Genomic DNA, 17135 nt, shown 5'->3' with positions numbered 1-17135 from the left:
TGATCTCTTTTACTGTTCCAGAAAGTAGCCATTACGCAACTGTCCAATGCTGAAAGTTTCTCTTTTTGACAATTCACTGAATTTCTTAAATATGTAATGTCAGTGGGGGAGCACTACTAGTAAAACAAGCTGTACATCTAACCTTAAAGTCAATTATTTGAATTGTTTCTTTTAGGCCTGGTCTACATTAGGAGATTAAGTCAATTTTAAGGGTCTAAGGTCAATTTTATAAACAATCTGTCTGCACCCCAGCACTCAGTAGGTCAATTCTAAGGGGCTCTAATGGTGACTTTTGTAATCCTAATTTCCCTGTGAGTAATTTAAGAAAGTCAAGTTTACAATGTCGAGCTTTGCAAGTGCATACAGCAGCATTATTAAAATTGATTTTATTAGCCTCCTAAACTATCCCACAGTGCCACTCCAGGTGTCCTTTCCGGTCATCACTCCACCTCCACTGCTCTCCAGGTGAGCCAGAAGTAGGTGACAGGAACCGGTGGTCATCAGCCTGGGAATTTTGGTTAGAGTTGGTTTCCTCTCTGGCCAGTGTGGCAAGCAGACATGTGGATCACATCTCTGCAGCACACCTAGCACACCTTGTAGCCATGAGTTTCCAGGATTACAAAAGGCCCCAGCATGGAGCCATCAGGAGGTCGTGGACCTCCTCTCAGTTTGCGGGGGGGAAGAAACTATCTTCCTCCAGCTCAGACCAGCAAAAGGAATGCTGATATTTATGCTAAAATATCACAAGGCATGATTGAGAAAGGATACAGCAGGGATGCTCAGCAGTGTCATGTGAAGATCAAGGAGCTGCGTTAGAGCTACCACAAATGCAAGCAAGCGAAGGGTAAGTCAGGGGCATCTGAATGCGACACTACAGTGAGCTTCACATTATTCTAGGAACAGACGCAACCACCTCTTCCCTCAGACAACGACTCCAAACCTCCTGACAGAGTGTTCCTTGGGAGGATGAGGAAGCATGCCCTGATGTGGAAGAGGTGAATGACAGCAGGGTCTAGTCAAGCGCAGAAGCAGAGCCTGAAAGTCAGGAGCTGTTTATCTAGGTGGAGCCCATGAGCCCATCCACTTAAGTCAGGAGGCAGCTTCGGAGGCAAATCCGGATCCTGGAGAGGGCACTTCTGGTAACTATGCTTTTTTCCTACTGATAATAGTATGTTGCAATCGTGGGGTGGAGGGTCTACGCCCATGTCCCTTAGAACAGCTTGCTAATATTTCTGAGGATGGAGCGCTGATCCTGTTTGGACAAAAAGCTGAAGGTCTTAGACAGGCACTCTTGGATTCTCCTCATGCGATTTTTGGGGAGACCTGACTTGTTCCTGCTTCCGCAGTAAGACACCGTACCATGCCAAGCCACTAGTAAGTGATCTGGAAGTATGGCCCCAGAGAGCATTCTTGAACATTTTCCAACATTGTACCCAGACAGAATGAGCAGTCTTTCCTTATCCTGTTTATTTTATTTATTTATTTTTTTAGATTCTGATGATGAGGCTTTTGTCTCGTTTGGCAACCTAGAATGCATGGAAAGTTTTGTGAGTCACTGATGATTTTTTGCCTTTGACCTACCCAGTGCAGAGCAAGACTCATGCATCTACTGGAGCAGCCGCTTTAAAATCCAGGCTTTAGGCAGCACACAGTCCAGGCAACACTTCCCCCACACATCCGGCAGGTGACTGGACCCTCCCCTGGTTCACGTGCTCCAGGCAACCTCGCTCCCCATGGTCCAACAGGTGATCAGACGCACTCCAGTTCATGTGCTCCAGGCAACTACCCCCTGCCCCGCATGGTCTGGTGGGTGATCGGACCCTTCCCTGGTTCACGTGCTCCAGGCAACCCCCACTCATATGGTCCGGTGGGCGAGCAGACCCTCCCCTGGTTCACATGCATGGCTGCAGTGACTTTTTCAATAATTTTTTTAACTCCTAGAGCAGCCACTTTAAAATCCAGTGCAGCTTTAAGAATGCTGAGATGCAGCCGCCCACTCCCCACCATCTGCTGGGACACGCAGTGGCCCCCCACCCCCTAACATTGCTGTAAGAAAGTTTTTTTCCATGAACTGAAGATAGCTTACCATAGTGTTGAAGGTAAACTGCAACTGCAGAAGAGCTTAAATTGTTCTGCTTGGAATCATACATTCTTCGGTCATAAGAATCACTAGAGTGACCTAGCAGTTGCAATATATTCTTCCATAGAGACAGACAGCCATTCATTCTGTCAGTGTGGTCATTGTTCTGAGTAAAGATGAAAATGTTGCTATTAAAAATGCCATTAATATTTGTATATTTATTTTATCAGGAACCAACCTTGGTAGATGACAGAAAGGCCCCAGTCCTGCCCGTAGGAGGTTGCCCCAAAGGTGGAGGAAGTAGTAGTCCTGGAATGAAATGTTGGAGACTTATTTTGATGTAGTAACAAAGGAAAAAGGAGAGCTGAGAGACTGGAGGAAAAGCATGATGGACTGTCAAACTTCATTCATGTCTGTAAATGAAGCTGTGCTTGAGAAAACAAAGTCAGCAAACTCTGCAGCCCCTCTCCAGCACATGCCCCATTACATGCCACCCTATCCATACACATTACCTTTCCCTTTTAGAGGCCCAGCATCCCCAGACCACTCCAGGCACCACCGTTATATGCCACCCTTACTTCATTCATTCTCCTCCCCAGGAAGGAGCACTGCAACACCCAGCCATTCCAGGCTCCATCATTTTAAAGCTCCCTCAATCCAGTCAGTCAACTCCCCTGCTCCTGGCTCTGTGTCCACTGTCCAGTCTATGCCCTTCTTTTCCATACCTCCTCCCTCCACACATTCCTCCCCCTCCTCTTGTCAGGGACCCAGAAAGAGGGGAGGAAGGCCATGGAGAGCCCTGCAATATAGCTCCACAGAATGATGCCCCACCAGAATTCTAACCTGTAATGACTAACAATGACACTATTATCCTTTTCTTTTCCCCTATACCCACCACTCTGCCATTAAGGCCCTCTAAATAAAAGCATTATAGTCTGGAGAAAGAATATTGTTTATTGGTTAACGTGCTTTGGGGTTGGTTGGGTGGTGATGGTTGTCTCACAGGTGGAGGAGGGTTTCATAAAGGGCAAAGAAACAGCATGGGTGCAGGGGGTGCCAGTTAGTGCCCTTCACTCTCATTCACAATCTTGGTTTTCAAGGCATCCCTGATCTTCAATGACTCTTCTAGGCTTTCCTGTTTTCCCTTGGGGTTGGTTGCTGATAATTTATTTCCAGGATCTCTGTCTCATCTCCCGCATGCAGGCATGAAACTTACCCCCCTTGACTTGCAAATGTTATGAAGAATACAGCAGGCTCTAATGACAAGGGTCGTGTTTTTTTCATTGTGGTCTAAGCTGGTCGGAAGGCACCTGAACCTGGCTTTTAAAGAGCCAAAGGTGCACTCTACCACCATTCTGCACCTGCTCAGCCTGTAGATAAGGAGCTCCTGGAGTTCAGGGTGCCTGTGTATGCCTTCACGAGTGAAGGGAAAAATGGGTAAGCAGGGTGACCCAGAATCACTGTGGTCATTTCCACACCTTCAGTGTTAATATTCTGGTCCAGGAAGAAAGTTCCATTCTGGAGCCTTGTAAACAGACCAGAATTCCTAAAGATTTGTGCGTCATGCACCCTTCCCGACCACCCCACATTGATATTGGTGTAATGAGCTTTGTGATCCATCAGTGCCTGCAACATCATGGAGAAGTACCCCTTGCGGTTAATGTGCTCTGAGGCCTGGTGGTCTGGTGCCAGCATGGGGATGTGCATTCCATCGATGGCCCCACTGCAGCTGGGGAATCCCGTGGCAGTAAATCTGTCCACTATCTCCTGCACATTTCCTAGAGTTACTGTCTTTCTCAGGAGAAGCTTGTTGATCAGCTTGACTACCTGGATGACAACAGCCCCTACTGTAGATTTGCCCACGCCAACTTGATTTCCCACTCACCAGTATCTGTCTGGTGTTGCAAACTTCCAGAGAGCAATTGGCACATGCTTCTCAACTGTCAAAGCAGGTCTCATTCTGGTACCACTGCACTTCAAGGCGGGAGATAGCAATTCACAATGTTCCAGGAAAGTGGCCTTATGCATGCGGAAGTTTCGCAGTCACTGTTGATCATCCCATGACTGGAAAAGGATGCAATCTCACCAATCTGAGCTGGTTTTGCAACTCCAAAACCCATGCTCCACAGTGTACAGTTTTTCCAGTGCTGTCAGAAACTCTGTGGTTCTTCTCTCCAGATCTTCACATCTGTCAGTGCCCCCAGCAGCAATGAGCTTATATTGGATGGGCAGTACATTCAGAAGTTACTGCATCACAGTGTGAGAACTCAGCACAAAATACTGCACCAAACTGAAGCGATACCTATCCATGGTAATGTTCGTAATGGCAGAAGACAGACAATATAAAAACAGCGTGAAAATCCTGCTTGTTTTCAGCTGGAAGTGAGGGAAATGCGTTCTGGGATGATGAGATCAGAAACCCAGAACCACTTGTGGCGACTTTTTTTCCCATGAGACCCTGTCACTAAATTCCAAAGTGAAAGGGGTCTGCAGGAACTCTGTTATATGTGCCCACAATGCACTGCTGCCACAGTGGGACTTAAGCTACCTTATGGAGACACACTAAATTGACGATGTGAGCAGGAGTGCACACTCAACTCAACTTTATGAAATCTAGTGTTAAAAAGTTGTCTTTAACAAATTCAACTTTATTCCCAATTGTAGACATACCTGTAGTCTCTGGCATCTGTACTACGGTACATAGCAGCCAGCAATACACACTTTACTGAAATTGCATGAAGTTACTCCCATGCATCATCATTTATAAGATTGGAACCTTCAGTAGGTTTTCACTGAATCTCAGTAAGATACAAATTATCTTCGTCTACCCATCATTTAGAGTGTCCAGTATGATATACAGTCATACCCCGAGATACGCCCATTTGGGTTATGAGAATTCAAATTTACGAGGAGTTTCATTTAATACCCCTACTTCGGCTTATGAGGCATTTCTTCGTATTTATGAGGACTGATTTGGATTTTGCGCACCTCAGCAGGACACGGCCACCCTGCAGCGGGAGAAAGGCTGCAGGTCCAGGCAACGGCTGCCTGCAGCTGCTGCCCACCCGGCACATCTCTCCGCAGCACCTGGCGGCGGTTTCCTGGAGCCCCCGGCCAGCCACAGCAGGCGCCAACTTCCGGAGCCAGGAGAGGAGGGGACAGCGCCCATCCGCAAAGCCGCTGCCCCAGGCACCTCAGCCTGCCCCTGCCTTTACCTTGACACTGCTGTGGCTGGTCTGGGTCTCCGCCTCGGTGCTGCAGCAGTGGCGGGCCCTGGCCCAGCCAGCGGCCGCAGGCTCCCTGCGCTCCTGGCAATGCGGGCGGGGCTGGGCAGAGGCTGGCAGCTCTGGTAGGTGAGCACCAAGGGGATGGAGTCGGCCGTGTTGGTCTTGATGAAGAGGCCATGCAGGGGGGCAGCAGTGCCCTGTGAGAGGGCGGCGGTCTGGTGCGGGGAGGTAGACTCGTCCAAGTCCCAGCAGCAGATCACGTCACTCTGTGAGATGTGGATGCTGGGCGCACAGCCCGTCCCATCCCCGCTGCTGCCACTCGCCCCTCCCCAGGCGTCTAAGGGGCCTCCGCCGCCCTCCTTGCGCAGCTGTGCCTTGGGTGCCGCTTTCCGCTTGCGGCATTCCGTCCCATTTAGCACCTGGCTTGCCCGCTGCTGCTGCTGGGGCTTCTCTGCCGCATAGCCCCGCATGAGCAAGGCATCACCCCTCACCAGCCGTGGGCCCCCTGTGCCTGCCTGGCTCCCCACGTGGCCAGCCCCTGGCACCACCCCTTCCCCGCTTAACCTAAGCTGCGCTCAGGCTGGGCTGCCTCCCCGTGCCCTTCTCTGCCCTGCCCACCCCCTTGCACCGGCCCTGCTTCTGCAGCCATGGGCGGCTACCTGGCTTTGTGCCCCCCTCCCAAGTGCTCTTCAATTTCCGTTCCCCTCGCAGCCCTGTCTCTGCAGCTGGGACAGCCCCCTGAAAGCAGGTAAACAGCCATATTATAGAGTAATTAATGAAGGGAAAATGTCTTGTTAGGTTGTGTTATGATAACTAATGTTATCTACTGAAGTAAGTGTGTCCATTTTAATGGGATTTGGTGGTGTTTTAGCATAAATGGGTGTAAATTTTGGGGCTCAGGAACACACAAAATTTTTTCACATTGACATTAGTGGTAATTATGTTTTTGACTTACGAGAATTCACCCTAAGAGGGGTTTTTCAGGAACGAATTACCCTCGTAAGGCGGGGGAAGACTGTATATTCCTCTTGCATATATCACTTAGAGTCTTATTAAGATGTTTTTGTCAATTATGTGGTAATGTTTTGAACCTAAATGAGTTATTTGTGAGGTTCTTATTTGGGTTTGTTAGTACAGAAATAGATGTCAGGTTCTGGAGCAGAGAGAGTGCAGATTTCTTTGAAAATAATTGAGCATTTGTAGTAAAGGCCACTTTATTAATTGTATAGACAATTTGTAATAAACCTGATAAACTGTCCACTCTAGCTGTTTTGCTAGACTTGTTGACTTGCAAAATTTCATTTTCAGTGGTATTCCTGGGGAAATTTTTAATTTTCAAAGCGATTTGATTTTTTATGCATCTCTTGGCAGTGTGTACTTAGACTACATGAGATTTATATTTTGAGGGTCATATTAGAAGAAACTGAATGGAATAGGTCTTTGGGTGCAAAGGGATTTATGTATTGAAATGGAAATCTGCATTATAATACCAACTTAGTAGTAGTAGTAGCATCCTTCAGTCTATGTAGACTGTGGAACGCGCCCTTCATAGTTCCGTTTGGCATCCTCATTTGCAGCGTCGTCTGTGACTGTGAAGACCCACACGAGAGTGACAGTCCTTGTTGCATCTGTTGCATATGTAATGGGTGTCTGGCAGGTCCTTGCTGTGCTTTCTGTGGGCTCGCTTCTCCTTTGCTTGCTGTCTGATCCTCAACTCACCCTTCTGAAGGCCCTTGTATAGTTCCTGCCTCCATCTGCTGCAATCGTCTGCCAGCTCCTCCCAGCTGTCTGGCTTGATGTCTGCTTCCCTGAGGTCTCTCTTGCAAACATCTTTGTAGCGCAGCTGGGGGCGTCTGGGAGGTCTGTTGCCAGAGGCTAGCTCGCCATACAGGATGTCTTTTGGGATCCTTTCATCATTCATCCTGTGGACGTGGCCAAGCCAGCGGAGCCGCCGCTGCCTGAGGAGGGTGTGCATAGTTGGGATTCCAGCTTGCTCAAGGATGGTAGTGTTGGACACTCTGTTCTTCCATAATATTCCAAGGATGCTCCTGAGGCAGCGCAAGTGGAAGACGTTCAGCCTCTTTTCCTGGTGGGCGTACAGGGTCCTAGTCTCGCTGCCATAAAGGAAGGTGCTGAGGATGCAGGCTCTGTAGACTTGTCAGACCTGTCACCATGGTCCGCACATTTCAGCAAGCAAGGTTGATTTTCTTATTGGTTTGCCTGGTGCTCAGCTTTCAGGTCACTTGTCAGGTTTGGGAACCTTAAGCCTCATGCACCCAGTGAGGCAGGTGAACTGTGGCAGGACAGTACCCTATTGGCTGGGGGCTGCCCTGCTTGAGGTGGGCGGTGACTGTCCAGTGAGATGCGACAATCTCTCCCACCATCGGAGGCAACCCCTGTTGCTCATTCTCTACGCCAGTTGCGCAAGAGCTTATAACCGGTATCTCTTACCTCCCGTGTTGGTTCAGCGCTGTTAGCGATGCTGGAGTACCTCTCCAGGCGCGACCCTGGGCGGCCCAGATGCCAGTGTTCCCCTCTCGGCTTTACTGATATAGTCCAAAGGAGAGGATAACCTCTACGTCTGGTACCAGCTCAGCTGCAGGAGTTGCCGGGTCAATGCCAGAAGTTGGCACAGAACCGCCTTAGGACTCCCCTCCGGATTTTCTGTCAGGGTTTACTCCCTTAGCCTTGCTCCTTTCCAGGATAACCCACAAGGCAGTGGCATACCACTTATTACCAACTTAATTAATTAATTATTAATACCAACTTATTGCTTTTATTACTTAAATAGCATGTCCTGTTTCTCTTGTAGTAGTTGCACATGTAACTGGCTGTTCTTACTTCTTCAGCCATAGCGCCTTTGTTTTGCTTTGTGCAATACCCTTTAGTATCTATCCACTGAAGCTTATTTTTTTTGTTCTCAGTCTTGTGTACAGTTGGTGATAAGTAGCTCATGCCTCAGGTTTCCAGTGGTGAACCTTGTGTTTTATATTACCATTATATTGTGTTTGTGTTATTGTAGCGAATCATAAGCAAAAAAGTGTTATGTGGCGTCTTAATCACTGCCTTGAAGATTTCCCGGGGAATGGCTGGCAATGCAGATTAATGACAAAGAAATGTATGACTTTTTAAAATCACTATGCTATTTAAAGATTTGGTTAGTAGAGCAAAAGCCTGGTTTTCTGGCACCCAGATAACCAGCACAGTTAGTCAACTGGCATGTTGCTGTGGCTACTGCAGGGCCAGCTGACTGGCTGGGTCTGGCAGAGCAGGCTGGTTGCGTGCTGTGTGCTGCCTGGCCCAGTGGGGCACAGAGGGTCTGGCTACCTGCTGCCCATCCCGGGGGGCAGAGCAGGGCCATATGCCCTCTTGCCTGGATGGGAGTGCAGAGCAGGGCTGGCTGGAGGACCCAGCTCAAATAATGGGCAAATTTTATTATCCAGCATCCTGGGAACAAGGTATGCCAGATAATAAAGGCTGTACTGTAACTGGAGTTGCATCACAGTATCTTAGAACGTAACATAGCATGGCCATACAAGATCAGACCAAAGGTCCACCTAGCCCACTATCCTGTCTTCGGACAGTGGCCGATGCCAGGGGCTTCAGAGGGAGTAAACAGACCAGGTAGTCATCCAGTGACCCGCCCCTTGTCACCCATTCCTAGCTTCTGGCAAACAGAGGCTGAGGGCCTCATCCCGGCCTATTGGCTAATGGCCATTGATAGACCTCTCCTCCATGAATATATCTAGCTCTTTTTTTTTTTCCTGAACTCTTTTGTGGTCTGAGCCTTCACAACAGGCTGTGGCAGAGTTACCCAGGTTGACTGTGTGCTGTATGAAGAAATACTGCCTTTTGCTGTTTTAAACCTGCTGCTTATTAATTTCATTTGTTGACCCTAGTTCTTGTGTTAGACAACACCTTCTTATTTGCCTTCTTCACACCAGCCAAAAATTTCTTTTTAGCTCATGTTTCTGAAGAGAAATCAAGTGATTGCAACCAAATCAGGGACTCATTCTAGTGCATAAGGACGCAGTTTATACCAACCGGTGCCTTTCTCCACTAATCTGTTTCTCTGGGGAGAGAAGCAGGAGTCATGCCCAAAACCCACACTGACGGAAATGATACATAACACCTCTTAGACTGTCTTTTCCCCAACAAGGATCCTGCTCCTGCTCTTTATTGCACACTTCAGATTCCTGTGCCCCTTGGTGACAGTTTGAGGTGCACAAGGAAAGCAGGAGGAGGATCCTTGTTGTGAAAAAGCAAAACCTGAGTGATATTAGGCAGCAGGAAGGTGAACGGGGCCCTAGTCACATATCTGTATATTCTTCTTGGAGCGATTGTGTATGCCCCTAACACTAGATGCATTGCTTCCACACTGTGTCACCGAGCTGATGAGAGTTCTTTCCAGCAGTGCATACAGGGGCAGCCCTGCCCTGCCCTGATGTCCTTTGTGCTCCCAGCCAAGGCTCTAAAGGCCAGAACTGCTCCTGCCCACCCTTCAGTTCCTCCTTGCCAGGGCTGTCCTTATGATTTTTGGTGTCCTATGCAGCCTGGGCACCTGCACCCACACCCCATGCTGGTGGGGATGCTGTGGGGTCTGGAGCTGGGGGGCACAGGCCCAGGGTTCTGCGGGAGGGGGCAGGAGCAGGGTAGGGAGCCTGGTGGGGGTGCAGGTGGGAGGCACCAGGTGAAGAGTGGCATCGGTAGAACTGTGAGCCAGGAGGCAGAGCAGGGAGTGGCTGCACAGCTGGCAGGAGATGGGCAGAAGGGCAAACGCAAGTGAGTGGCAGCTGGGCTCAGCCAGTGGAGCATTGGTGAGTGGACCTGCCAGTGCCAGCCCTGGCTTACCTGCCTGATGTGCGCTCCTGGCAGTGGCTGCAGGGAAATGCAGCATATGCAGCTGTGTAGGGCATCCCTACCTTTGGAGCACACTGGTATCCTATGGAGCTGTGAGGGTTGGCATGACTAAGGACAGCCCTGCTTCCTGCTGACCATGACTGGTGGTTATCAGGACACACTGTGCTTCAGTTTGTTCTGCCTGTAAACTTGCCTTTCTCGTGCATTGTCAGTCTAGCTCCATAAGTGGTACTTATTTGGGCCCCTTAGACATCTTTTCTTTCAATTGCTACTGCATCAAGAGACAATGTGAGTGTGGGGAAAGCAGACCCTCAGCCCTCCTCTGATGGGTTTCCTAGCTCCACCTCCACTGAAAACAGCCTGGGAGTCACCTAATATAAGGGACACACGCCGTCACTTGAAGCAGAAGAAACAGTTATTCACTTCTTGTGACAGCTGCTGTGCAAAATGTGTTGCATAAGGTCCAATACACCACTGGCTTTCAACCTTTCCAGACCCCCATGCTTCTTTCAGGAATCTGATTTGTCTTCTGTGCTCCAAATATCACCTCACTTAAAAATTACGCGCTTACGAAATCCTGTACAAAGGTGTCACAACACACTATTCCTGAAAGGTTGCTTCTTTTCTCACTTTGTATCATACGAAATAAATCCATCGCTATTTCAATGTGTAGACTGTAAAGCAGTATGAACAAGGCACTGTATGAAATTTTAGTTAGTACTGACTTTTCTAGTGCTTTTTATGGAGCCTGTTCTGAATTTAGGCAACTATCTAAATGAGTTGAGGTACCCCAGGAATACTCAAGAGCACATTTATCCCTGGTTGAGAACCACTGCATTACATGGCCCGCCTTCTTTCCCCAGCACATTGGAATCTATTGTCTAAGGTTCAGGGTTGATATTCCGGGGTTCGGTTAATCAACCTCTCAGGGGTTGCAGTCAGCCCCTGTACTCCTTGTGAGACACGAGGCATAAGGGAAGTTGACGGAAAAAACTCTCCCATCGACCTTCGGTAAGGACAGCCAAGTAAGCCGAGTGCAGACATGTCGATTCTAGCTACGCAATTGCCATAGCTAGAACTGTGTTTTGCCAGTAGACTTTCTTTGTCTCGTGTAGACATAGCCTAAGATTCCAGTCTAAAAGGACTGAAAGATATCTCCATCCTTCATATGATCAACTTGGAGAATTAGAGATGCCTCTAGGTTAGTGCTAGGGAAATCTTTCCAGCACTGGTGAATGAAGTGCATGTTCCATGGGAATAACAGGCACCTGCAACATATTTGGAGAGCAAGCGTTACAAGACATCAGTAACTTTCTTTTCCCCCTCTATACTATATTCTGGTGCCTGACCTGTTGTCCCTTCACAACATCAGACCGATCCTGTATATTTTAAAAATTATGTCTTTCAGCAAGGTGTGGGAACTACTCTGTAAAAATGGGTATGAGCTAGTTCTGCTAGGCACTTTCCGTGAACTGCACATACATCATTTTTCAATGTTCTTGCACAGACGCTCTTCGCTAACAACTAAACCAATCCTAGGCGACCCGTTGTGCATGCGCCGGAGGCGACGTGCATCCCCCTGCGTTGCCCCCCGACTCACTGTGAGCGCTGTGCCACTGCTGATGAGTATGGAGGCAGTCCCACCCCTCCCTTGTAGCAGTGCGCCATTCCAGGGGAGGAGGAGGGCTGCCCCCGTGCCCACCGGAAGCACTGCGGTGCTTCCTTGGGAAGAGGTGGGTGGGGCAGATCAGAGACAGGGAGTGGACAGGGCACAGGGAGAGTAGACATGGGAGGGGCAGGCTGGGGAAGCGGTGGGGCATGGGTGGAGCAAGGTCAGGAGGAGTGTGGCTAGGGGGATGTGGCCAGTGCACCTCCTAGCATCCATGCAGCACTCCCCTCTGAAAGCAGTAGGGCCTTGACCCTACAAGAGGCTGAGCATCTGCTCCAAATCCAGCCAAGTCCTTAATCCTGTGCTTAACTTTAACTACATGAAGAGCCTTACTAAAATGAATGGGTGTCCTCACATGCTGAAAGTTAAGTGCATGATTAAATGCTTTGCTGGACTGGGACCATAGTCCTGCTCAGGACCTTCAGAATTCAACCAAAGTGAATTTTTGGGGAGGCAAGATGGTCTTGCTATTAAGAGGGCAGACTGGGAGCCAGAAGAGCTGACTGCTCTTGCAAGCGCAGCTACAGATTTTCGGTGTGACTTTGATCAAACACAAATATCTCTGAACTTTGGTTTCCTGTGATGTTATAGGAGCTAGTAACACTTACCTACCTGTATATCAATCTCAGAGAGAAGCCTTGCAAGACTTATTTAATTAGTTTTGTAGAGCATTTTGAAGTTCTTAGATGGAAGATGTGCTAGAACAGCAAAGGATTATATATTACCCAGGTACACTGAGAAACAAATATTTTAATATTATACAGTACTCCAGATTCCTGGTTGGGAGGAATTAAGCATTAGTTTATTAATTAAGTGCTCCATTTTGCTTTCATTTAATTCAATGGAGGTGTTTTGCCATTGACTTCAATGAAAGGAGAATCGAAGTCAGATTTCTAATCAGAATAAATATGGCTTAATCAGAATATTATGGTTAAACAGGAGGGAGCCTGTTCTCAGCTCATGGTTTCTGGTTCTGTCTTTTTTCTCTTTATCTCTGGCTTTTCTGTTCATGCAGAATATGTTGCTAGGTTTATTTCATACCATAAATTGAAAACAATTGCTTAAAATCAAATAGCAGTCAGTCTTTTATAGAAAGGGCTATTTGTAAGGGCATTCTTCTAAGCTGTCATTAAATAGTGTGACTTCACATTTGTCCCTTCATATCTAGAGCTAACAGACACAATAAACCTCTCCTAGAATGGAAAATAATGAGGAAAACTGGTACCATTGTATCATGGAAATATGATTTCAAATATATCTCAGATATAATATTTAGCAGGAAATACAAGAGTAGCTTGGAAATGACATCTGTGAAGTTCTGAAACGTACGTAAAACATGAATAATCTCTCCTAACTACGTAGCAACAATATACTGCATGGATTAACAAATTCAGAGTGTACCCTGGTCTCACTATACATTTTTCATCTCATATTTCAAAGTTACTGCAATAGTGGGTGGGCTTATTAGGTTCACCTGAAGCACTTAGCACAAATGGGAACATGGTCTTGGTTAAAACCTCTAAGGCTGTGTCTACACTACAAAAATAACTTTAAAGTTGCTTACTTCGAAGTACAACTTCAAAGTAAGTAACTTCTAAGTTGAGTGTCTACCCACGTCCTATTTCAAAGTTAAACTTTGAAGTAGGGCACTACTTCATTCACGGGAATGGAATAAAGACTTCAAAGTTGGACTCCCTACTTTGAAGATAACTATGAAGTAAGGAAAAATGTGTGTAGATGCTCCGCATGCCACTTCGAAGTAGCAGCTTACTTTGAAGTTAACTTCAAAGTAAGTTTGTAGACACAGCCTTAGTGTATTATAAAAAATGTACTAATTAATAATATTTCTTGTTCTGTTTTCAGGGAGAAAACTATCCCTCAGTAGAATTAAAAGGAAACTAATGAGAATTCAAGACAAGTACAGAAGTACCTTCAAATAGGTCCATAACAACAACAAACTCCTATATCTATTCTAAAAATCACCTTAGAATCCCTAACCAGGAGTTTAAAATCCTGCATGTTTATTCTGTTGCCTACACTGTGTAATCCAGCCCCATCAGCAAATCTGGCAGTATCCATGCACCCAGAGCTGAACATTCCTGAACTTTGGAATATGAAATCCAGATCCAAATGCAAATTGGCAATATTTAGGTCAGGGATTCCCAACCTATGGGTTGGGACCCAAACGGGTCAGGATTAGATTTGTTAAGGGTCGCCAGCAGCTCGGCTCTGCATCTGTCTCTTCAAGGAGCCATTTGCAGCTCCTTAACGCTGCCACATCCAGCAGCTCTCTCTATCAATAGAGAAGCAATAATGCATTACAAAGACCACTTCTATTCTCCACCTTTGAGATTCACAGCCATCCCAGGCAAGCCACTTAACAGACTCTTGCAGTAAGTAATTTTTGCCTTCCCTCCACCCTTCCCCTCTTCCCCCCAACCTTCTGTTCTATGTAACGGATCTGTCAGTTTTCATTTTTTTTGTTTATATCTCCCTCCAGCCTGAGTGTGACTCATCCAGCCTCTCCAGCCTCTGAGTGTGACTCCCCCAGCCCTTGAGTGTGACTCCTTCCAGCCTCTGAGTTTGGGGTTTAAGCTTCTGGAGCAGTGGGGGAGCAGTTTGGGGATGAGGGTCTTTCCCCCTCCACCACTCAGATCAACTATAATAATAAAATAATAATAAACTATAATAAATGTATTATTATTATTATTATTATTATTAATAATGTATTTCCTTTTTTTCTGTGAAATAACTAATATAAATATATAAACGTGAGGAGGTGCAATTTTATATTCTTGCCTCAGGCGCAAAATTAGATAATTACGGCTCTGCTCCTGCCTGCTGCCCACTGTTTTTGAATTGCCTTCGGTCACCAAAACTTCCTGAATTGTCAGAATGGGTCCCCGTCTGGAAAAGTCTGGGAACCACTGATTTAGGTGGATCAGTTTCAAACCATCAAAGAGTTGTTTTTTTTAAGTGGTGAACTAGTATCCTGATCCAGAACAAATGGCGTGAGCTTATCTCTAATGCGATATTTTATTACTTGTATTTTTTCAGTAAAAATCTGCGTGTGTGTACTAGTACCATTCTGATTTCTCTACAAGTTACCAGAATCTCCGTTCCAGACCCATGGGAGAACCATTAGGCCACAGCTGATCAGAACTGCTCTTACACTATGTCACTAAGCAACAAACCGTAAAACTGTATGGGCACAAGTTCAATTCTGTAAGCTGCTTGCCACTCAGCAACCCTTAGAGTAGTTGCTGTCCCTGTCCAGAAGTTAATTTTGGTGTTGATGGCCTGATATAAAACCCAAATAGCTTTTTAACTCTAGTCTCAGGGCTTCCCCTTTTCATTCTGGCTTTATTCATCTTTAACCAATATTACCTTAAAGAAACACATTTGCAGTAAACTTGTAGGTGCAATGTGATTCATAAAAATAAAACTGCTGTGACTACTAAGAGAAAAGCTGTCTGTAATGCATCTCTGATGATTTACTTGCTGGTTGCCAGGCTTCTCTTTCTCTTTACCATTGTAAAATGTTAATTTCACAATTGTAAAATGTAATGGAGGGGAAAGGAAATGAGGAGAAAAAAGGATGTCATTAAGAAGTCCCCTTTTTAGAATCGCAACTAAGGCAAAACAAAAATAAAATGATGGTTTCTGGTCCAGTTAAAAAAAGCCATGGTGAAGGAGCCCTGTGTCCATGCGGAACCCCAATGGGCCATAGGCGTCCTCTTACGCGGGTCGTTCTAGTGGAATAATGAGCATATCTAGGTTTAGACTCTAACTCTAGAAGAATTGTCTCTGGCTGTAGGCTTTTGGTTTTTCCCAGTGAGAACTGTTGAAGGGGTGTGTGTGTGTGTGTTGGGAGGGGCATTCTGCCAGTTTTGGGGAGGCTGTTTTCAGCATATGTATATAACTCTTTAGTATTCTAGTTATTGAAAGTATCTGTCACTGGAATCTTTGATATTTTAATAATGATTCAACTGTTATGAACTACATAATTCCATTATCATGAAGAATAGTATATTAAAATTATTCCACTCATCTACAAGCTGTCTTCACTAGTGTCCTAGTTAAAATATGTTATGTTTCACTCAGTTTTCTGGATGAAACTGTCAGCTCTCTTATGTACATGTAGGTTCCCTGGTTTTGTTTTTGATGCACATTAGAGACAGCTACATTAGTCAGTTGTTTGTCTGTCCCCTTGATAATCAAAGATAATTTTTAAGTCTTCTGAAGGTGGCAAATGAATTCAGGCGCACACAGGTACAGTGAGTAGGAGTCTTATGAATTTGCAGTACTTTGAAGTGACTCCAAGATTTCTTTTTTGATGGGTAATAGCTAATTTAGGCACCATCACTTTGTATGTATAATTGAGATTATATTTTGCCATGTGCATTATTTTGCATTTAACATTGCATGTCATCCGCCATTTTAAAAGCATAAGAACAGCCATACTGCATCAGAACAAAGGTCTATCTAGTCCAATAACCTGTCTTTGGACAGTGGCCAATGCCTGATGTCCAAGAGTGAATGAACATTTCCAACTCTGACAAAAAGATGCTAGGGACTCCATTGCTATCCATACTGGCTAATAACTACGGATGGACCTATCCTCTATGAATTTATGTCATTCTTTTTTGACGCCTGTTAAAGTTTTGGCCTTCACAGAATTCTCTGATGGGCTGTTCCACAGATTCACTATATATTATGTTCAGTAATGCTTCCTGTTGTTTGTTTTAAGCCTCTATTGGATTCCCCCTGTCTCATTTGTTGTCCAAGCTGAAAAGGCCCATTTTTATTAATCACTCCTCATATTGTAGCTATTTCATACCCCAATCATTTGTGTTGCCCTTTTTTGAACCTTTTCGAATTCCAATGTATCTTTTTTGATACAAGGCAACCACATCTGCGCACAGTATTCAAAATATAGGCATACCAGGGATTTATAGATAGGCAATAAGATATTTTCTAATTGAGTAACTCTTTCTTAATGGTGCTCTTTTGGTAGCCGATCACCAAGCTTTGTGGGATTCCTTTGGAACGCTATGCTCTCTGTTCTGTACTTAACTATCTTGAATTATTTTGTATCATCTGCAAACTTTGCTACTTTACTGTTTGGCCCTTTGTGTAGAACATTTTTGAATATGCAGTACAAGCCCCAGGGGAAACCTTTCCCCATTCTCAAAATGAACCATTTATTCCTACTCTTTTTTCCCTATCTTTTAACTTTAGTAGCAGAACCTTCCCAGATACTCGGGTCCCTTCCCCTCACTTCATCTCCCTGCCACAC

The sequence above is a fragment of the Carettochelys insculpta genome, chromosome 4 (assembly GCF_033958435.1).
Source record: "Carettochelys insculpta isolate YL-2023 chromosome 4, ASM3395843v1, whole genome shotgun sequence".
In the NCBI taxonomy this organism is placed as follows: domain Eukaryota; kingdom Metazoa; phylum Chordata; order Testudines; family Carettochelyidae; genus Carettochelys; species Carettochelys insculpta.
The sequence above is the reverse complement of the archived record's forward strand: the minus strand, read 5'-3'. Positions refer to the sequence as shown.